The sequence below is a fragment of the Lepidothrix coronata genome, unplaced genomic scaffold (assembly GCF_001604755.1).
Source record: "Lepidothrix coronata isolate B3197 unplaced genomic scaffold, Lepidothrix_coronata-1.0 Scaffold31, whole genome shotgun sequence".
Classification (NCBI taxonomy): Eukaryota; Metazoa; Chordata; class Aves; order Passeriformes; family Pipridae; genus Lepidothrix; species Lepidothrix coronata.
The window spans coordinates 3,966,033-3,989,264 of NW_016690211.1; the positions used below are offsets into that span (position 1 = coordinate 3,966,033).

General features: G+C 35.9%; 1 long non-coding RNA gene across 1 annotated transcript; it reads right to left on the minus strand.

Moving 5' to 3' along the window:
* Positions 1-2,135: 2,135 nt before the first annotated feature.
* On the minus strand, positions 2,136-22,296 carry LOC108495442. Its single transcript, XR_001874123.1, has 4 exons — positions 22,224-22,296; positions 6,851-6,918; positions 5,189-5,319; positions 2,136-2,314 (listed from the first exon to the last, which is right to left on the minus strand). It is a non-coding gene; the product is annotated as an uncharacterized LOC108495442 (long non-coding RNA).
* Between the last annotated feature and the right edge of the window lie 936 nt (positions 22,297-23,232).

Below are 23,232 nucleotides of genomic sequence, written 5' to 3' on the forward strand. Positions count from 1 at the left end.
TTAGGTGGAGGGATCTGGTGATTCTAGCATACATATGGCCTGCATAGGAAGGGTCCTCAGAGGGCTTCAGGGATTTTGGAAGGAGATTATAAACCACATCCTGAACTTGTTAATTTGTTTTTTCAATGTAAAGAAAAATGTCTCTTTTTAATATCCTTTTTTCTTGTAAATTGTGTAATCTCACTTTGAATGGTATGAAACCAGTTTTCAGGGCTTCAAAAGAATAAGTAACTCATTGGAAAAATAAACAACTGTGCATTTTGGAAGTCTTTTTAAAAATAAAACCACTCCACTAGAGAAGTTTTATTTTAAGTTTTCCTAACTTATGTTCATGTTTCCCTTCAGTAAAGGAACAGAGTTTTTGTTATATGTTTCCATTAATGTTGAGACTGAGGCTTGGCATTTTTAATTTCTTTGCATGAACATGAAAATGATATTTTGAAGCACTAGCTAGAGCCAGCGTGAGTGCTGGCAAAGATTAACCAAGCTTCTTAAAACACTTCTACAGCACCTTGGCCATGACCTCCGATACCCAAGTGAATCCAGAGCTGCATCTATTTAGAGTTGAAAGTGGAGATAGAGACAAATTATAAGATGCATTTTGCAACAAGCCTTATTTATGGGCTACTTAAAAACTGGAATTTAGATTTTAAAGCTTGGACTATGGTTTTTTCCTGGTCTTCCTTTTCGGATTGATACAGTATGCCTCTTGCAGTTTAGATTTGAATTAATGTACTCTTACTGCTACAGAAAGATATCTGACTGTAATATCAAAGGCAACTAGAAAATACTACTTTTCTCCAAAATATTTTTCAAGCTATAGATAATAAAAAATCACGATTGCAGAAGATTATGTGTGTGCTTAAATTTAGGTATGCAAACTGCACCACTGCAAACAATGGACCTAATCACATGCTTGAAAGTAAGCATGTGCACAAATCTTTACAGGGTCGTGACCCAGTTCTCTATTGCTCCAGTTCACAGGAGGCCAACCTCCTTGACCTTGCAAGCCAAAATCCTCTTGTCATTGAGAGTTGTGTGATGCATAGCTCACCCCTCTGAGAGCTGATGTGTACATGCCCCCACCCAGCTCCTTTGATGGCAGTTAGTGTGGCCTGGACAAAATGCTGGTGTCTGTGAGTGAAAATGGTCTTCTACTAATCTGCACATCAGTACAGCGTGAACATTGTCATGTTCAAGGGAGTAAGTCTTTGCCAGCTCAAATGTACCCACAGTCATCTAATATTCCCAGTAATACCTACCTGCTAGTCAGTCTTGAAAGCAGTCAGGAGTTTAGTAATTCCACACGTCTAGATGAAGTTAAGCAGCTGCTTAACCTGAGACTCCACAAAGTACCTCTGGCCCATATTTGGGATGGACCCTACTTTTTACGACATCACTAGAATAAATCTCTCTGTGTTCCTTTGTTAGATGGGAACAAGGGATTTTTAGTGAAAAAACGATTCAGAGCATCATAACTTAAATATTTCTACTAAAGCAAGTAAATGCCTTATATATATATTTTATTTATCCATTTTCCTAAAATAACGACCATTTATTTTCTTTCTACATTATATGCTTAAATATTTTGTTTGATGGAAGCTTATATACTTCTAAAATGAGGGTTTCATTTTACTTAGATCACATAGCTGTTTTGACATTTATAAGTTATTTCTTACTGTTGTACTGAAAGGACTCCAGTGACAAGGAAAAGACCAGATACTAAAAGGGCAATCCCCCCCACCTTTACTTTTTAATAACATGAGTTCTGTGCTGGAAAATAAAGTAAGTTTTGCTTATATTGGGCATATTAGTATGTCCTCAAGTAACAGTCCTTTAGATTGTAAGTATTTTTGCTGATCAATAAGCTAAATCCAAATGCTAAACAAGAACACACATATGTGTGCAAAGCCTCGAAGTGTGATGATGTTAAAAGTATACATACAAGGACATCATATAATGCAGCTGGGTATTTTAGTTGTTTTTCCTAATTAGTATAACATTGACAAAGAAATAGATTAATAAACAAAATTGCACTCACAAATAAAAAAATAAGTTATAATCATATTCATATAAACATGCACACTTCCATAAGTATTGGAAATAAAATACAATATTTGAGCATAAATGTCGTACAAATATGTTTTCAACCAGAAATGTGGTAGTCAGGTTTATTGTACATATTTCTAAAAATAACAACAAATGATATCAGCAGAGTCCAATACTGAGGCAGATGCACCAGCTTCCATTTCATGTCTTCCATGTACAGTTTGTATTTCTGCAGTATAGTTTTTATTTGAATGAAGTAAACACACTATAAAAAAATGAATGAAAAACCAGACTGATTTTTTAGTTACCAGTGAAAAAAATCTCCAGAAATATGTAATCAAAACATGCAGACCCAGATTCTCATGGTTTATATTGGTGTAGATCCAGAGAAAGGAAAAACAGTGGTATTAGTTTGGCTTTGCTCATGCAGCTTAGAACTGAATCTGGCCCATAAAATTTAACAAGCTGCATTTTGCATCAGATGGCATTATATACAGGCAAGTACTTCATGGTTTGTAAATAGCATACATATTGTAAAAGGTGATGCAAATATGGCATTTCATGTTTTTGCTACTCACATTATTACCATATCCATAGTAATATTAAAGCCACTTAAACAGCTATCTTTAAGTATACACCTTTTTTAGATGCCTTTTTATTTACTTTCATTGAAGAGCTCATTCAAGATCCAATGAAATAGCTGATAAAGGCTGTGCTGGAGGAGAGACCAGTAGGGAAGGATAACGAACTCACTTTTATGAGTAAAGTCTGCAATCTTTCAGTCCAGAGAGTATGCAGTTTTTCAGAATCAAGAGACAAAAGCAAAAGATCTCTGAAAGCCAGGCTGCACTGACTCTCTGTGCCTCAGCCATCAGTTATACACTGAAAAGTACAGAGCTCCTTTCAGACCACAATGCTCTGCAGCCTCATCTGGTCCAGCTGCTGAGAGCAGGGACCTTTGGTTTTCCTTCTGCTACTCACTCACTAGCTTGTATTCAAGGATCTATGTTTAATCCATAAATCCCTCCATGGAGCTGGTCAGAGATCCTCCCTGCAACTCTCTGGGCAGTTTTCCACAGCCCAGGTTGTTGCCTGCCTCATCTCCTCCCCATGGCTACTGATGCCAAGAGCAAAGCAAAGAGGAGGTAGAGAAAACAAGCCCAAGAAGAAAGGAAGAAACTGAGAAGAGGAATTCAAAGGAATTGTGAAGAGGGGAAGAGGATGGAACTATTATTATTATTTGCAATAATATATTAATAAATATAATATAATTTATATATTAATATAATGAATAATAGTGACAGTAACAACAGGATGAACCTCCAACATATGGCTCCTGTCCTTTTACCATTGCATCAGAAACTGTGCTGAAGGGTGTCTGAAATGAAAGCAATAGACAAAGACAGTGTATGCTTACACCTGCACTATTTTGCACTTGAAATATTTAAAACTATTAAAAAAGATAATATTAATTAGCCACAGTAGACTTGCTAATTGACAGTCCCTGCTATGAAAATCATCATTTTCATAATTGGCTGTTCTCTTGCTATTTTTTTTCATATTCCAAGTGAAACCCATAATACTCCTTTTGTGCTGCCCCAGACTCTAGTGACTGTGGAAACATCTGCATTTATAAATTTTCATACAAAATTCACATCTGAAGTCCATGGATCTTTTCCCCCAAAGTCTGTGTAAAAAAACCCCATATAATTTGACCCTACAAGACAGGTCAAAGTTAGCTAACCATGTCTTAAATGAAGTTCCTTTTTGAAACAGTCACACTGGTGATTGCAGGCAGTTAAACATTTATATAGTTTCAGTGTCTCATCTCTTCTTTCTCAATTTTACACTGTATTCATTAGATTATTGATACTGTAATACTGAAATATAGCTCCACATAGAGTGCATATATTGATCCAGTGTAGTCTGTCCCAAATACAACCCTACAATGGATGTATACCATCGTATGGATATACCATGATCACCTCAGACTCTCAGTGTTCAGATAAAAATAGTAAAGTCGCAGTACAAATCACTGTGGTTTCAGGTATTTTTATATGTGCTTAGATAGTTAATGTGACTTTCTATTTCAGAATCACCTGGATTAACAGTCTGTGCATTTATTTGTGTTTGGTTTTTAAGCATAAATCATGCAAACAGCAAAAAAAATCAAACACAAGGTGTATAACAAGCTCTTCCAATTTTGATCATCGATCTCCTTAAATTAGCAAGCAACCAGTTGTGTTGAAATTGGAGATTGGAATATTTCTTAGTATCAACAGTTTTAGGCAAAAACTTGAGCAAAGGATGTGGAACTCAGAATAAAGAAAATAAAAAACCAAAATAGTACTAAATAGACAATGGCATAGCTTTCCTTTTTTTTTTTTTTTCCCATTAGTCTGGTCTTTGGGGCTGGAACAGAAGCTTGACATTTTTCAGGATGGCAACAGTGGCAAATGTAGGAAAATGGACTAGACCCAATGTCTACAGCTTCATTTACCTGAGCTGCTGGGTCATTGCTGTAATGTTAAAGCTGCAATTGACACAGATGAAAAGTCATTTCTCAGACCTCAGTGTTTTTGTGGTGAAAATATGCCCATACAAAAAGTGCATCAGTGCAGACAAAGGGTTGCATTTCCACTGTTTCCAACTCATAATTTTGTTTCTAGTCATAAAGTAATCAGTATTCTATAAAAACCTCCCACAATTAGTACAGAGCATTAGGATCTGCTCTGTCATCTGTCATTTACTGCTGGGAAGAAAAGGAAGGGAATGAAAAATAATGCCCTTCAAAGGCTCAGAAATTACAAGGCAAACACACAAAAAAACTTCAAAAAAGACAAAGAAAGGAATAAGAAAACAAAATCAAACCAAACAAGTCGTGATTTTAAAGAGTTTTTTATGATCAGGAGAGGAAACTCACAATTGTTCTCAGAAGTTCTACACACTTTTCTCAGTAAACATGAACTAGAGTCCCTAATGGAATTGATACTATAATAATAAAGCTCTCATATGCTCATATCAGTAAAAAATACATACATGGTGATTTACTAATGGGAAAAACTGCAATAAAAGAATACTTAATGAAAAAGAAATATCTGCTTAAATTGTAGTATTACGTATTTAAACTTAAAGGTACCTTAATTAGAACTTCTAGGATGATTTTCTTTCTATAATTTTCAGTAGCTCCTCTTTTTAATAGTGCACATTTCACAGGACAGCCAAGTGACAGAAACTGTTCTGAAATTTGGATCATACTTATAAATGGTTCTAGTTAAAGAGAGGAAGTAAAGGAAAAGGATTTAGGAAATACCAAATATGAAATGCTTTAAAAATTAATTTTCTTTTTTGAAAGGAAAAGGATTCAGGAAATACTGACTGTGAAATGCCTTAAAAAACAATTTGCTTTTTCAAACAGCCATTTTTAATGCAAAACTGCCAACATTAGTGAATACAGATAATGTAGAAACTTAAAAAAGTAATCAAATAAAAGATTTCTTTTTGAAACAACAAAGCAGTTTGTTTAACCTGGGGCTATGTATTATTTTTTTTTCTCTTCCATTTTACACCCATTTTGCCTGGAAAAATTTTGCTTTTCTGATTAGGCAGGCAGCCTGAGAAAACAGTTATTCCTTTAATGACTGTTTTCTTCGAGCTACAATCTTTTTGATGAAAATACAGTACACTATGTGCCTGTCTTTGCTGTGGATTGAGCATGGATTGATACCTCCGAAGGCAGTACATTGGGTTGGATTCAGGAGAGGGACTGCTGCAGCAGGAACAACTGACTGAGTTACCATACCCTGCTGACTGGGTGAAAACATAGCCTTGGAGGTGGCATCAAGCTTGTGGGGAATGCTGCTTCCTGATGTATTTGTTTGTTACAGTAACACCACATTTTTATGCCTCCAGCTCCTGGCTTGAGTAAGAGTGAGCTTGTACTTTACGTGCATGTGCTGTCTTCTTGGATCTAGCTTGTGTCTCTTCACTGCATATTATAGATACATTTTTGTGGCACACCTTGGAATATTAGCCTCTAGATATATACCTTTTGTCTTCTTTGGAGGAAGTTATTTAATTGGATTTGATGTTCTGAACTCAATTCCAATTTAATACAGCTCATAGGAAATCACTCTTTGAGAAAGCAGAACAGTTTATATTGCATGAATGAGCAGATTGTTCCAAGACTCTGCCAGGGTCTGTGCACACCTCAGCCTCTTATGTGAAAGCTAGAAAATCTCCTGCAAATGCTTACATCCCTGGTTGGGTTTTAACTGAGATTAGTTAGTCAGAGAATTTTTCTCTTTTCTTCTCTTAAACAAGCCCAGAAGAAGGTATTAATATCTGTTGGTGTCATTCTGTTGCTACTACAGTCTAGTCTAATATTTCAAACTGTGCATTGCATACAGCTGTGTTAAACAGCTCCAAATGCACATGACATGCAAAAGAGATGATTCAGGAGCATGGAGGCATCAACGTGTTCCTCTGTTGGACTAAAGAAGCTGATTCCTTCAGAAAGCCAGAACAGTAGCATTGCTGCAGATAATAATAATGCCACTGCAGAGAGCAGCATTAATCCAACAAATGTAATTTTTAGTAGCAGAGCATGTGGCATGTGCACGGCTTGCAGTTTTGCCATCCTGTGTACTGTGCTACTTTACATATCCATTACCTGCTGGTTGCCACACCTGAATGGGATGATAGGAGGTGTGGGCTTATCCCTGTGCCTGGGACTGCATCATCACAAGCACATCTTCTCTTAAGAAAAGACATTAAGTGTAAATGAGTATTATCTCATTACCTCTGTGTTTATTGGTCTCTGCCTTTCCTCAGAAAAGAAAAACAAGAAGCCTCTTTCTGATGAATGTCCTGTAATTAGAGTGCTTATTATTAATATCAAAACACACTTAGGTTGAAGAACATTTATCATGTATACATATATATATACAGAACTTCTAAACAGAAAAGTAGGTCTATGGTCACTTTGCCAAAACTTTTCCAATTGAGTTAGAATCAAATGTTTAGTTTCAGGCGAGGCTGCTGAAAGGTTATAATTTGGTTTCAGTTTGATGCCTGGTGCTGTATCTTCTTGGGCTGGGAACCCTGTTGCTTGCTGGAGTACCAGGGTCAGAGCCATGCTGCTGCACAGCCTCAGTGCTTTGCAGAAGGGAAAGCAGCTGCCTCCTGGGAACTCCAACAACACACACAGCCACTTGAACTGTGTGTAGCCAGAACTAAGGAATAAAGGCCAGTTTTTGCTTCCTATTCCCCTTTATAGATATGTGAGGTCAGGCCTGTAAAGAATTACTTTAAAAAATTCATTTAGCAAAATAGGAACTTAAAATAAAGTCTGAATATACCAATAATGAAGCTGAGTGTACATGTCAATACAGACTATGTATCTGTGGAGAGACAGATAAAGACATGAAAGAAAATGGGAAAACTCACATACAGTTTACAGCTACCCCAGGTGCTCAGCACTCAGCTATGGTGTTGAAAAGAAAGAAAGGCAAAATTGCTAAGATTTAATAATAAAATATTGTCTTTTTTTTTTTCTTCATCAGAACAGTTTTCAGTGATTTATAAGCAAGAGAATGATAAAATATTTATTATAGCAGAGTACAGAATACCAGGAAATACTTTATATCAACACTAGGAAATTTTTAGTATTTTATACATTTAAATGAAATGAAACTCTTCAAATGGTAGATTGCATATTTTTCAAGAAGTCTGAATCTGAAAATTAAAGAAGATAATAATCTGGTCTCAAATACAAGGAAATTTTTTCCTTGCATCAGCTAAGAGGAAGAGAAAGAGATATAAAGATGCAATTGATTTTAAAGTATTTTTAAATTAAAAATAAAACAAACAAACCAAACATAAAACTCCTACTCATTCCCCATAGTATTTTAATACAGATATGGTGAAATTCACCAAGAACAATTGAGACCATGGTGAAAGATAACCAATCCTCCTGATCTGTGGGGTTATATACCAACATGTTTCAGAGCCAGAAGCCGTCACACCCCAGAGTGCTGAGAAACCAATGAGTAGTTCTTATGTAATCAGGTCTTTTCCAACCTTAACGATTCTATGATTATATGTTTCTGCTATGTGATGAACAGCGCTGGCCTGGGCAGCTGAATCTGATGTAATGGGGCAGTGTTGGGCGCAGAAACTCTTGCTGACTTCCACTATCCTGTCAGGAGCTTTCCTGTGCTGGTCCAGGGTTGGTGGGATGTAGAGGAGCATGTGAATTGTTTAAGAGTTGTGGACAACTCAGAGCCAAAAGCTAACCATCTCCACTAACATTTTCTCCAATCTCAACAGTCAACAGTAAAGGAAGAGGGTATCTGCTACACTGGCAATACCAAGCTGAGTCCTCATTGTGTACAGTTTTCATCACTGTTTCACCACGCACTCTGGGCATTCCTGAAGCACAGAAAGAAACAGACTTGTTCTTGCTGTAAATGATTGATCTTCTTGACCTCTTGAAATGTTTTATTTTACATTGTTTATTTTACATTGTTTATTTTACAATGTTTAATTTTACATTTTAATATTTTTCAACATTTGTTTAAGTTATTTCTTTTGCTCCAACTTTCTAATTTCATTTTCTGTTAGCACTGTTTTAATGTTAAGTTCTCTTTGAAAATATTATTTGTGTACATGGTATATCAAGATTGTATTCAGAAATGACAATTTTTCAGGATATTGTCTCTGAGAAGCCTTTTAGTGAGGCTAAATTCAGACAAATTTAGTGTGATTTTCCTTGCACAAAAAAGTGTAAAAAGTTTGGGCATTCTGTCAATTTATTAACTGCTGTTAGTGGTGAAAGTGTCTAAGCAGGTAAGGAAAGAGAAGAATCATTTACTAATAAATTACTGGCATAAGTGAGGAATAAAGTTTTCTGAAAACATTTTTTATGATAAATTCAGGAACTAACTGTGGCTTTTACAGCTGATTCTACCAAGGCAAATTGGATTATGCCCCAGCTTGGCCTTGTATTTGGGGTAAATTAATTTCTCTCCAGAAATTGGAATGTTAAATGTAGAAAACATGTTTATCAATGCAGCTATGCTACCAAATTGATAAATGTTATTTTAGCTTATGAGAACATGGTAGCTGATCCTTACATTGCTATTTATAGCTGATGCAAGGAACTTATGTTTTTCCGTATGTATCAAAAGCTGTCATAAGTAATAAAGTTATGGAACAAAAATATGTTAAAAAATAAAAAATATGTTAAAATATAAATATAAAACAAAATAAAATATAAAACCAAAATAAAATATAAACCAAATATTTGTTAAAATATAAAATTCTAAGTCCCCTATGGAAGGAAAACCAAGAATAATAATAAAAAAGTATTGTAGTATGCAAAAGAAGATGGAATGAAATACAGCCACACACAGTTAAAAAGGGTTTAGAAGTTTTCACGGGACTTGCTGGAGAATATACATTGCTTCTGTGAGAAGATTTGGTTTATTAGTAATAGTCTGGGTAAAATTTCAGGGTTTAAGAGAATACTAATAAAGCGAAGATGGACATTAACCAGACCATGCTATAAATACCACACAAAGAGACCAAACAAGCTCTCTACTGAGAGACATGCTTGATGTTCTGCTTCACTGCTAGCCTGTAACAATAGGAAGAAACCTGTTGTCTTTGTAGAATTAGTTCAGTTAAATAAACTGCTCAAAATGCTATTGTTTAGGTCTGACAGTAGCTGCTTACTGTGGTTCCTCTTTATGCGCGATAAGCTGATGCAGCTCAGAGTCTGCTGCAGTGTGCCTGTAGCACACGTACATTTTAAACTGTGCCATTTGGCGTATAGAGCCAGTCCATGCTACTTTGCACAAATTCCTCCTGTTTTTGTTCTCATGAAGTGTTAACCATAGCTCAAGATGCTATACAATACAAGTTGCTCATTTAAGGGGGACATTTTCAGAAATTCCCTTCTATGAAGGTGAATTGGTTTATACCTGCAATTTAGTAACAGGTAACTTTTGGAGCAATTACGTGTTTTGTATTTGACTGCAAATGTAAACCTGAGTTCAGATTGCAGCATAAAATCTATACTAAAAAAATAAAATCAATTATTTTCTGAGTATCAGTAGTAAGGAATGTTTTGGTTTTTTTTTTCTGAATGGCAAACAAAGATTAGGAGCAAAATTCTCTAAGAATATATTATTTTTACAATGAGACTGAGTTTCACTCTGACAAGGAATATGTCTACTGTTAATAAGTGTTCATTTTTTAAATTAACAAAACAAGTTACATTTCTGAAAGCTCTCTGCTCTAGACATCAAATAATGTAGTCACATACAAGTGTTTCATTTAGCAGTTGGTTTGTCTTTTACTACCATAGTGGTGGACATTCAAGTCTGGTAGATAACACAGCTATTGTTAAATATGTTGACTATATCATTTAGGTGAAGTCATTCAGCCATTTCAGAACTGTGACCTATAATATTTTACTAATACAAACTTTGTGCTCACTGGTAATCATGAGATAATAATTCACTAAACAGTTTAGCTGGAAGAGAGCTCAGCTCAAGCTCCACACAGACATATGTCAGAAACAGATTATAGGGTAAGAGGCAGAGAAAATTAAATTTTAACTCCCTCCCCTCATACATAAACTCAAAAGACTCTCCAAAACAAACAAACATATCCTCAGCTGTGAGGAAGGATAGAAATCAGTACTGAAAACTGGATTAACGTGTTGGTTTCATGGGGACAGCAGGGACCAGAAAGCAAACTTCCTGTTATCAACTGACTTTCACTGAAAGCATGATCTTCTAATCTGATGCAGAAAAAGCTTTAGCTGAAGTCAACAAGGCTGGACCCTTTAAAGTTCCTGAAGAGTTCACAATTCATGTTAAATGAATAACTGAATAACTGAAAATTAATACCAGCATTTAGGCTGTTCTCTCTAGAATAAAAGAAAGAAAATGTGAGATGAAATTCACAGACACCCTTATGTCTTCCAAATTATGCTAAGACATGGAAATCTATCTTCTTAACTCTAACATGTATTTATGAGTTTAGTAGCAGGAAATTGCAATAAGTGTCATATTATTATGCAGAATGTATTCATAGCTCATTTACATGCTTATAGTAAATTTGAGGCACAAGAATCAGGATTTAAAGACTAGCAGTTTTTATGAATAAAGACTGATGAATCAGGTTCTAAACTCTAAAAACTGACACAAAATAAAAGCAGCTTTTAGGTAGGTTTTCAGACTAGTATAGGTGAGATTCACAAACTGAGGAATTATATAAGTTATCTAGTAGAATAACAAATGTCAGTGTTTCCTTCTTAGATTAACAAAAATAACATTTATGGTGCCACAAGTCCTTTGTGATTTATCAAACAATACTATTTTTGGGGATGAAGTGAATGCCACATTTGGTGCTTTTGAATCTGAAAATAGGTTGTTTTTTTTTTTTTGTTTTAGTTTATTTTTTTTCTTTAATTCAAAGATAACCCGTAGTCTTCAACTGACAATAAAATGTTTCACTTAACATCAAATTAACATCAACATGCTATTCAGTAGCACAAGATATTCAGAATAAATTCTAAGTGTGATTAAAGTATTCACATTCTGAACATGACATTTAGTTGAATTTAAATTCATTAAAATACGATTAAAAGGCCAGACAGTTGAAATACCAAATCAAGAAAATTTAATAGCTTTATTCTGTTTATTTGCATTTTTCTTTAAGTACTGGGTAAGATGACTGCATGTATTTGAGGATTTTTTGAATGAGATTGTTTACACCTGTAAATAAGAATATAAAATATAAGTATAAATCAGAATATCCCTCAGAACTGTATTGGACCAGCATGCACTATTAGAAACAAGAGATCTCAAAGAAATTTACCAAAGAGGCTAGAGTATTAAGTCAGCTAAGGCATTATAAGGCATAGGAAAGTAGTTAAACCAATGTTCTCAAGTAAACGATCTGTAATTGCAGGATGTAGTATAGCTTGGTTTTTTCCAGCTGCTACCAAAACACACAAAGCATTACTGCCTTTCTTCTGGACTGGGGAGAATTCATCCAGAACAAGGCCAAATTCTTATCAAGATAATCTCCATGAGCTTAGAGCAAGGAGGTTTTGGTCTATGTTTAATTAAAGCTGCATTACAGTACTTAGACATCTGTTACATTTGTACATTGTAGGTCAAGGGCTCAGCTCAAACCTCTCTTCTGAGATTTCTATGGCCATTGCTGAGCCTTTTTTTCTGCTCCAATATTTTTCATGGCTAAGTCACCACTTCCATGTCCAAGGACACTTTCTCTCATCAGGGAAAAGCATGTGATTTAGTCCTTAACGTGTAGCATTTTGAAATTTTAAGAAGAACATTTTCAGAGAAACCTACTAAAAACTCCAAAGAAGTTTGATGAACCATACTGTGCAAGCAGTAATACAGATAGATGCAAACTTCATCTTTAAGTCTGACTCTCAGAGTGATAAGGTGGGTACCTAAGTATTGCAGTTAGGTACATCATTGTAGCATCTTTAACTGAACACCTGCAAACAGTGGTTTTCCTATATTTACATAATTCTTTGCTATTTCTATCTTTTACTTTCTATCATAGGTTTTGGCACTTTCTTTCATTCCTTTCCTGCACCCATCCAAAACAACCTTATGCAATAAATTCAGCCTTCTTTATGATCCCTTAGTTTCAATCAATGAAACTAATCACATGGCTAAAGATTTGGACACATACTTCCTTAACAAATACCTATGACAGTTTAAGATTGCCCTCTTTCCCCCTCTTAAATTACTTCTGTCATGGTTTTATTAATAGGAGAGAATATCTGAGTGCCCTGCAGGCACCTCAGGGAAAAGTCCTGCAGCTTGTACAGGAAAATTTTGCTTTAGACCCGTATAAAAATTATATATGTAATGTTATGTTAAACTAGTTCCTCTCTGACAAATTTATTAGAGTTTCTGTGACTGAATCTCTTCCCTTCCACTAAATGGAAGACTGTCACAAGTAGCTGCTTAGATCTGGAAAAATTTTAAGGAAAGATGCAGTATTCATCCTTCCACCATCTACAGAAGGTCTGGCTAAGGGCTCACCACCACTCCAGCAAGGGGGCAGCATAAGCCTCTTGAATGTAGATAGGTCTTTGGAGCTAGATGGAGCTAGTTGGGGGTTCAGGTATGCAAAAGCTCATGTTATTTACTATCTGTGCCCCAAATCATCTTCTTCTAATTTACATTACCTCATGTTACATCTCAGTCAGGAACGGTGGCTATTTCATGCTGTCATTCCTTTTAGAAAAAAAAGTATGTCTATGAATAAATATATGTTTGAATATGTGTGCGTATATGTATATATATATCTATCTCTCTATATATAGATAGGTACTAAATGATATTGTGTGAACACAATTTTGTTAGGAAAAAAGAAGTTGTTTATCATCAAATCTTTACGTTTTAGACCTGGTTTATTCCAAAAAAATAGTGAAAAATGAATTTCTTTTGGGTATATATCAATGAAACTAATTTTCCATCTATTGCTTACACATATATGAGCTTCAAGTGATCCAACAATGCATTTTGATACTTGTGTCCTCATTGCCCCCTGAGAAAAAGAAAAATTTCCATTCCCATTTTGGGAAATGCTTCATCTATGGTAAAGAATCCTTCAAAATAACAAGCAATGAAGGCACACCTATGCATATAAATAACTTTTCTTATAAGCAACTTCATCTGTAAAGTTTTGGGTCTTTTGATCTAATCTAAAGGAGGACCAAACTCTATATAATGACAGAACTGCTAGGAATACTCTTCAGCAGCTTTTCCCATGATTTTAGGAAAGTGATATGTTCTGGCTCAGTAAAGACAGAGTCTGAAAATTTTGTAGTGTAAGGGTTTATATTCTAGAAGGATATAAAACCAAAGATATATAACCTAATCAGTTTGCTGAACAGCAAGTGTATTTCTTTCAAAGTAAATAGCTTCTGCAAAATATTATTTATATAGTTCTTGCAAATTGGTTTGAAGTGTTGTTTAGACAATCTTATTATGTATAAAGATAAAAACTTCCATCAAGAAATTATGCAAAAGAAAATGGACACACCAGCTGGATAAATCTATCATACATCGGCAAAAAGCAACAAGCACTTTTAATTAGCTGAGTGAATGTAGTTTGCTGAATGTTGAAAGCACAGACTCACTCATATTAAAATGTGCCTAATTTTCTGTGAAAAAGTCCCATCTGAACAGCCCTGACCATAGTCAATCATACTAAAAGCCACTGGTGCTTTATTTGATTTACCAATATAAAATGCAAATGAGGTGATTAAGTGGAGTGGCAGACATAGTAGGGCCTCTTTTAAACCATCAAGTTAAATGCAAGCAGACAGCAAACTGGCTGTGCAAGGAAAATTTTAGCATATTCGTTTGATTAGTGCTACAAAAATTTAATTAGGTTGGCTAATTACTTGACAAATTACTCTACACTAGAGAAAAGGCAGAACATGTTTTATTCCTGCAAAAACTCTGTGTGTATTTTAGCCCAAATGCTATCTGCCAATTTGCAAAAGCATTATTAAATGAAAGAAAGATGGTACAACAGTCTCCAACAATGGCAAATTGTATAATGCATATAATTAGAGAAGGTGCACACCACTATATCCATATGTCCATGATCCCTCATGTCTAAAATATTTAACACAATATTTTCTAGGAAAATACTGTCAAAACAGATTATTACAAGGTTATCAGTTCTTCATAAGAAGCAATATATAGAAAATACTCATTAGTGGAAAACACAGCTCATCCAAAGCAGAGCCTCTTCACCCAAATGAACTCTATCAAATGCAGTAACAGGGATGCACTTTATCCACACGTTGTTGAAAGGAAATAATGTACACTGTTCAGTTAAAGGCTGTATCTCTCTATTTATTGCTAAGCAGTGCCAAGAATATTAGTTACGTGGCAAAGAAAAAAAAAGGCAAACTTGGAGGAATTTAAAATTTCACAATTTTATTGGTGTGAATGGGCCATATAAGAACACCAGGACTTTAGGTAGAGTAATACATGTCTCTTCTTGTTTGTCGATTTGCATTCACATGCCACAAAAGCTGCCAATTTTTATTCAGGAGACTGCATTTGCTTTTGGCATTCAATGTAACTAATCAGCCTCTACAGACTCAAACATCATGATAATATAAATAGATACTCACTTTATCTACTCAAGTGGAAAAAATAAGTATCATATTATATAAACATAATGCATTGCAATTGACAATTAGATACTGCATTTAACTCAGGCTAAAACAATGTTTTAGGAAACCAAGGAATATATGAGATCTGTTTTAACAATAACCATACCTGTGCATGCACAAATAAAATAGTATTTCTTGCAATTAGCAGTTCTCGACTTCTGTTCTACCATACTAATATATTTGTAAATGTACAGGCTTAGCAAAACATCAAAAAATTTAAATCAAGTGTAAATTCATGTTACCTCAGTGTAAGTATTATTGTGTGTGGTTGGGTTTATTTCCAATATAATATATGTTAAAACCAATTTGAGTCCCTTAGCAGTTTGTTTGAATAATTGCTAAGCTCAATTCAATAAGAAGATACACAGGTTTTCTAATGATTTTTAAAAGAAAGTAGCCCAAAATGGTATTTCAGTCTTTGTTTATGTTCTGATACTTCAAAATTCCAGATTTTCAGAGGATGATGCTCATTACTGCACTTACACTTCTTGTATCAAAAATTAAAAGATCTGAAATCCCTTTGCATTTAGAAAAGATCCTCAGTTTATACTGAAATAATCCAGAAAGAAGATAACAATTGGTAGGTTTTGAAACCAGTCAGATGAGGATAGAAAAAAATACACTCAGCTACACTACTACAGTCCTCTTTCACAGAAGCAGAGGAAAGGCAATGCATGGACTAGGCTCAGAAAGCACTCCAGCATCAAAGCAATTAGCTTTGACATATCCAGATATTCAGTAGAGCCATCTGTATTGAGGTAAAAGTTAATATTGCTTGGACGTTGAGAGAGAGATGCCACATATTAATTATCTAAGACAGATTCTTAAAAATACTAAATAGAAGGGAGAAAAGATAAGCTTAACTTCAATCCTGTTTTGTCGTGTTCACTATAGGTATGAAAAACTCTTCAGTGAAGCAAGTTTTTTGTGAGATGCTTTAATAAACTGGAATTTTTTAAGGAAGACTAGACTGAAAAATCTCCATTTTTTGCGGGTAAATATTTAACCAGCTGTTGAAAGCAGAGATTGAACAAGCAATCTTGAAGGTTCCTTGAATGTGTCAATGACAACTTCCTGATACAAGGAATTGAGGAGCCAACAATGAAAGGTGTGATGTTGGACTGTGCTCACCAACAGGGAGGAGCTGTGGGGGAATATAATCCTCTAAGGCAGTGTTGGCACTTTACCTTGCGCAGTTCAAAGCCAGGTTGGATAAGGCCCTGAGCAATCTGGTCTAGTGGGGGGTGTCCCTGCCCATGGCAGGTGGAGTTGGAACTAGATGTTCTTTAAGGTTCATTCCAACTCTTAACATCCTGTGATTCTGTGATCCTATGATTTGAACTACTATTTTCTTTTGGCCTTGAACGTGCCATGGCCACTACACATTAACGAAAATGGACAGAAGGGAACATCTTCAAATGCAATAAAAGAGAAGAATCATAGAATGTGCTGAGTTGGAAGGGATCCACAAGGATCACTGAGTCCAGCTTTTAACCCTGCACAGGACTATTCCCAAGGCTTTCACCATGTACCTGAGAGTATCATCCAAACTCTTCTTGAACTCTGTCAGGCTTGGTGCTGTGACCACTTCCCTGGGGAGCCTCTTCCAGTGTCCAACCAGCTTTTGGGGAAGAACATTTTTCTAATATGCAACCTAAACCTTCCCTGACACAACTTCAGGCCATTCCCTTGGGTCCTGTCACTGGTCACCACAGAGAGGAGATCAGTGTCTACCCCTCCTCTTCCCCTAAGGAGAAATTATGGTTTCTCAGGAAACTCCAACCTAACCTCAGTGTGGTAAGGAACACAAGCTAAATAAACCACCTACTTGATTTTTCCTCCATGTTTTGTGAGAAGCAAGGAGCAATTTGTTTAGAAGTATTTCAAATAGATATGCAGACATGAATAACTATATATGGAACAATATATGTATAACTATGTATCAAATAGCTAGATAGAGAACACAGTACAATACAGAAAAACTTTATTAGAAGATGGTCCAGAGACTAAAACTCTTCCTACAGCCATCATAGAAAGGAGTATCTTAAGGATCTTGTCAATATAGCATAACAATTCTCAACCTTCTTTTTAAGACTTTTTTTCATCATAATTTAAGTCTTTCTGCCAACAGGTGAATATGGTCACAGTCTCTAGCCAGCACCAATCCTCTAAATTTCAAACTCTCACTTTTCAGCTTTCATAAAGTGCAACTATTTGTCCTCTTCTCACATCCTCAAATCCCTGGACTCCCTAACTGCCCTGATGACTTTTTAACTGACCCAGGTACACTGAATCAGAGCAAACGAAGCACCTTTCCTTAAGAGGAACTTCTATGAGAAAATTGGGAGACAGGGCAGAAAAATGTCAGGAATGGCACATATATGAGAAACAGAGGTCAGAAGGGATTTTTGAAGTCTGATCTCATCTCTGAGGATGCATGCACCAAACTGAGAATAATGCAATTCCCTTGGGATACCCTGAATAGGCCATGAAAATGAGAGCATCTGCATCCCTGGAGCCAGCAGCAGAGGCATCAGAGGCAGGACTGTGTATGAGGAAAGCTTGAAAGCTTTCATTTTCAGCTTTTTGCTTTGGACTTTACTAGCTGAGGACATGCGCAGAACAGTGCTTATCCTTATGCCAAAGTGACAAATGTGGCAGCACAAAACAAAAATCTGACAAGTACAGAGCTTCTTGTCTGCCCGATTTACTTCTCATTGCTGCCTTTCTCTGTGTGAAACAGCAGAACAAACAAACAAGAAAATAGGAGCCTAAATGTTTGAAAAGACGTTTGGCACAGCAGAATTGAACATAAAGGATAACAGGCAGTTTTCCTATTCTGAAAAAAAGAAACACTTCTTAAACAAAGACATAGTTAAACAAAGAATCCAGTTACTACTTACATCAGACAATTAGAAGCTGGACCTTGCTCAAGACAAAATAGCTATTCATTTTAGTTAGTTTGTTAGGGAGACACAGCCCTGGAATTGACATTAATGAGATTAAGAAAAGCTTTGGTTTACATGCAGATTACATAGCTAGTGCAAGATTTATACCTTACTGTTTTTTAAAACTCTCAGTTTAGAAAAGGACTATATTTTAAAAAATTGTTGCATTACTGGATAATTTACAATTTATTCCTTGCTATAGCAAAAAGTTGTTAGACTTGGTTTGGACTTGATTGTAATTTCACATAGTCACTTGACTTTTTTTACAGTTTTTGTGGTTTATACTCCTTTCTCATTGTTGTCTGCTTGTCCTGCAGACAAGACACTAGACTAAGCTGCTATGTCATTCCATTCTTGTGTATATAACAAGATGATAAAACTTAGTTAAAAAGGTTGAAAAAAACTCCACTTTGTTTCCTGTAGGTCCTGATCAGTGAAGGGTATTGCTTTGACTTTGAGGGACTGTCACTGTTAAGATATGCACAGTTAAAATTTACTGACTAACATTAGATTTTAGCTATGGGTTTCTAGAATCAAATTTTGGGTGACTACATGACACTGAACAGACTTCTTAACTTTTCAAAGAAAAGATTATTAGCATTATTTATTTGCATTAAGACTCACACAAATTAGTATTTTAATCATCTCACTGTGCATCATTCTAGAAAAAAGGTGATATGTGGGAAAATAAGTGTACTAGTATGATGATAATTAAATCAGAATATTTCCTCTCTTGAGCCACTTTTCTAATCCCTTCTGTTTCTGCTCTTTTCTGACAGTTATGGTTTGCATATTATTTTTTTCCTTACTGATGGTGTGCACTGATGGTATTAAATAATGGTGTTTACTTCTGAAAAGTTATTTCAGTGCACTCTGAAATCATGGCAACAAAATCTGGTTCTAGACACACTTGTGTTACCTTTCTGAGAGAGCTAAGACGTTAGGAAAGGGTCATGATAGCAAAGGACCACCTGTATTGAGAATCTGAAGGGAAACAGTGAAATTTAGTGCTATCATCATAAATAGCATACTCTAATCAGTCTCTCCTTTCATGTGAATTTGAAAATCCTTCAACCCTAGTACTTGCTAAAGGCAATTATGCAAGAACAAATCCACAGTGCTACTGGTGAAAACTGCCAGTAGATTCTGAAGTGTTTCAAACAAGGATATATTAAATTGCCTATGCACTTGTAAATTATAATAGCAGAGGACAGCAGGCTGATGAGAATAAACAGAAAGCTTCCCGGGCAATGCACCTAATAAAACACAATCATAAGTTAATTTTTCAGTGATGGGCTTTAGTCTGTGCTTATGCCTGAGAAAAATGCCTGTTTTCTTTTGTTTCTCAATATTCCTCAAGTATTGAGGAATGAAAAAAATTCAGAATTTTTCATGATCATAGAAGGATTTCATTTCCACTTCTGAATATATTTCAGCAGTTAAATTCAAATCTTTGATGTTTAGATTGACCTTTTGCCCACCTTTATCAACAAAGAATTCTACTTTACATGTGAGCAGAAGAGAATTGTATTCTATGAAATGGTCTGGTTTTACATTTTGGACACTGTGATAGCAGGCAGAAGCACGTGAACAATCTCTGAATATTAAATTATGAGCCACAGGTTTTTTCCCCTTTAATTAACACATCTGATTAACTTTGATGAATGCTATATGTTTATTCCCGGTTCAGTGTAATGCAGCTGAAAACAAAACTTTAACTTAATACAACTATTTTTTAACCTTGGTGCTGATATTGTATAACCTTGAAGTTCATATATATAACATAATTAATATATGTGTTACAGATGATGCAGCAAACACAGGTGACTTTCTTTCCTTGTAGGAATTGAGTCCTTGGAAACTTTGCAAGTACTTGTTTGTGATAAACCTAGTCTTCATATGTGCTATCTTACTAATTATAAGTAATAATTAGAAAGTATTACTAGTATTTTCATTAAAACCTTGCTTCTCTCTAAAGCCAGACAAATGTCCTGAAATGAATAAGCCACACCATGACCACATGTGTGAGTTAGGTCATGACATTTAGTTCTCCTTGATAGACTCATGTTAAAGTACTGATGATTCTAACTGTCTTATGTTCAGGCTGGTAACACTACTTCAAACTTTAGCTTACTTTAGCTTCAGATGAAAACTCATTATTCTGGTTATTTTTTCCCAACTTGACCTTCTCGATCAGAGAAGGTCAGATCTGATTGGATTTTAACCTATTACAATGCTGCCATGGAATAGAAAGAGTTTTTTCCGCTTCCTGTTCTTAATCACAATATTCCATGTTAGACAACATTCAGAATAAACGTCTTTTAAGTTTATGACTAAATTCAAAAACAGATTTTAAAGAAAGGAATTGATACCTCTACTTTAAAAGCAATGCAGACATTCAGATCCAGTGATAGATCATTAACAGTCATTGCAGTTTAGCTAAAAACCACAGGGATCAACAAAGTCAGTAGATGCCCAAGGCTTCCAGAACCCATAAAGTTCTGCTTCTGCACACACCCAAATATCTGAGTTACGACAGTGCTGAGCAGCCAAGAGAAAGATCTAAAATGATATTTATCAACTTGAAATCCTGAATCATTTACTGAAAATATATTGAATGCCAAACTACTATGAAATGTGTTTCTTTTATGAATGAAGACACTGTATATAGGATGTATGTAAGGTATTGAAGTGCACGAAAGACAATAAATGAAATGAGTATTTAAAAATTTGTTGAGCATATCTCAAAGAAGGTATGTGCATGTGTCTGTGTGTGTGTGTGTGTGTATGAGTGTGTATGTGTGCTTTCTGCCAAAATAAAGTGATGGATTTGAAATATAACAATTTGGTACATTAGTATGATGTTTTTTGCTTTTTTCTTTGAAGATACTCAGAAGACTGAAGAACTCTTACATTTTCTTTCATCTATTAGAAGATGATAGGTGCAAGACTCCTAAACTGGGATGTAGTAAGACAAACTGAAAATGAAAATAGTTTTTGTGGGAGCACAGTTCAGTCACTGACAGAGTTAAACCAAAGAGATGGTGAGGATCAGAAGAGTCATCTGCTTGTAAAACTGAGAAGGGAATTGTGGTAGAATAAGGAAAATAACAACATTCTTGGACCATTCATTATGTTGCTTTGCTTCTTGTGTAGCTTCTATTCTTCTCTTCCCTCCCCTTGTCTTCCCTGACATAATGATCAGTTTAATCAGAGAAGTGGTATGATGTAGAGAGGAAAGGAGATAGGTCCATACCCTTCATGCTGCCTGCTGTTGATAACAGTGTCTTGAGAAGTAGGAAACTGTATGGAAAGGTGTTGACAACAATGGGCCACAGTGGTGGCTTCTGAGGGAAGAGGCTGAGGCTGTCCCATGCTGATGCAAATGGATCCACCTAGCTCCAAAGAACCACCATAGGAAACAGCTGAGCCCCACTCTCATGCCTCTGGGAAAACATACTTAAGAAAGGGCAAAAATGGCAGAGAGGCAGAGAAATAAGGAGAAAAAGGGTGTGAAACAGCCCTGAGAACAGCAAAGTCATTGATAGAGGGAGAGACAGTGCTACAGACAGCAGTGCAGATAGTGCCCTGCAGCCTGTGGAGACACCACACTGGAGCAGGGGAAAGGTGTGAGGAGGAAGGAACACCAGACAGGAGCTGTGAACAAGTTAGCCCCTTGGGAATGAGGAAGTGAAGTTGAGCCTGTGAAGAGGGGTTGGAGTGGAAGGAAGGTGGTTTTTAATTTGTGCCCTGATTTCTCACCATCCAGATCTATTTTAGTTGATAATAAATTAAATTCTTTTCCCCCCAATTGAGTCTGTTTTGCCCATGGTGGTAGTTGGTACATGATCTCTCTGACTTTATCTTAACCATGAGCTTTTTATCTTATTTTCTTCACTGACCTACTGGGGAGAAGGGACAGTGGGAGAGCACCTCGGTGGGTGTTTGGCCATTAGCCAGTGCTAACCCACCTTAGAGATACAAGTGTACACTCACTGAGGCAGGTGAGGACATCAGAGGACATTATGACTGCTCTTGGTTGAAAACAAGGCTGTAAAATGGAAAGTTAACTGCAGTATATTAAACTGAAGACATTAAAATGAGTGAATTTAGCAAAATGCTTTTGGCTGGATTTGGTCAACTCAGCACACAAACACTCTGTAGAAAATTTGAGCCCTGCAAAAAATATATGTATCTGTAAAGGTAAATTCAGAATTTACCCAGATTTATTCTTCTACATTCCACCTACATGTCACCTAAATAGTGAGCTGAAAGGATGTCCTCCAACATTGCACAGTCTCTACTGCCCTGAAAAAGTTGATTAAAAGCATCCTGTGCTGTGGCAAGCAGGGCAGAGGATGTGCAGGAGGGGCTGGAGCTGCTCGGTGTTCTCAGGCACACATGGGTCCCCACTGCCAAGCTTCCTGTAGGTCACAGCTTTGACTGCTGCTGTCCCCTGCCCTCTCCCTCCTGCACTGCTGGTATGGTAGCTCTGCTGCCTATACTACAGTGTCTGTTGCACAGATGAGTGGCACAAGGCAGTGAAATTATTTGTAAATGTGTTTTATTCCTCTCTAGCTAAATCACTAACCTGATTTTCTCCAGAATAGACTGGAACTAACATGATTTTGTGCTATAAGAAACCTGGCAAGTGCCAGGCGTTTTATTGTTCATCCCATGCCTTGCTTTCTTGGGTAAAAGAACTGGGAATGCTTCCCTGCAGACCTGATGCATCTAACAATAAAAAAAGTCTTTCCTGTCTTTCCCTCCCTCCCAGAGAGAGATCACTTCATGTTCAGTACTGCCTTGCTATTACAAATACTAATTGATATAAACTAGGTTCTGTAACTAAAATAGAAATTTGAAAAGTAATGTCCTGAGGGTTGTGGTTTTTGTTTTTTTTTTTTTTTTTTTTTTTTTTTTTTTAAAAAAAAAACTTTAAAATACGGGGAGAAAAAAAAAAAAAAGGTTAGCCTTTTC